Genomic DNA, 213 nt, shown 5'->3' with positions numbered 1-213 from the left:
TTGAATTTTGGGAAACTTTAACGGTGCTGCCAACTTTGGAAAAAGTCATCCCAATTTACTGTGTTGACTTGGCATTGTACAGAAATGGACAACCATATTGGTCTAGAAATTGTTAATTTATTTTTATTTTTATTTTTTATTTTGTTTCCATGTGTACAGGGGTAACACATTGTACTAAATATGTAAGGTCATATCTACATGGGTTTGATTACA

This window comes from Fukomys damarensis, unplaced genomic scaffold (assembly GCF_012274545.1).
Source record: "Fukomys damarensis isolate Sample0158 unplaced genomic scaffold, DMR_v1.0_HiC HiC_scaffold_5, whole genome shotgun sequence".
NCBI lineage: Eukaryota > Metazoa > Chordata > Mammalia > Rodentia > Bathyergidae > Fukomys > Fukomys damarensis.
This window is presented reverse-complemented; position numbering follows the sequence as displayed.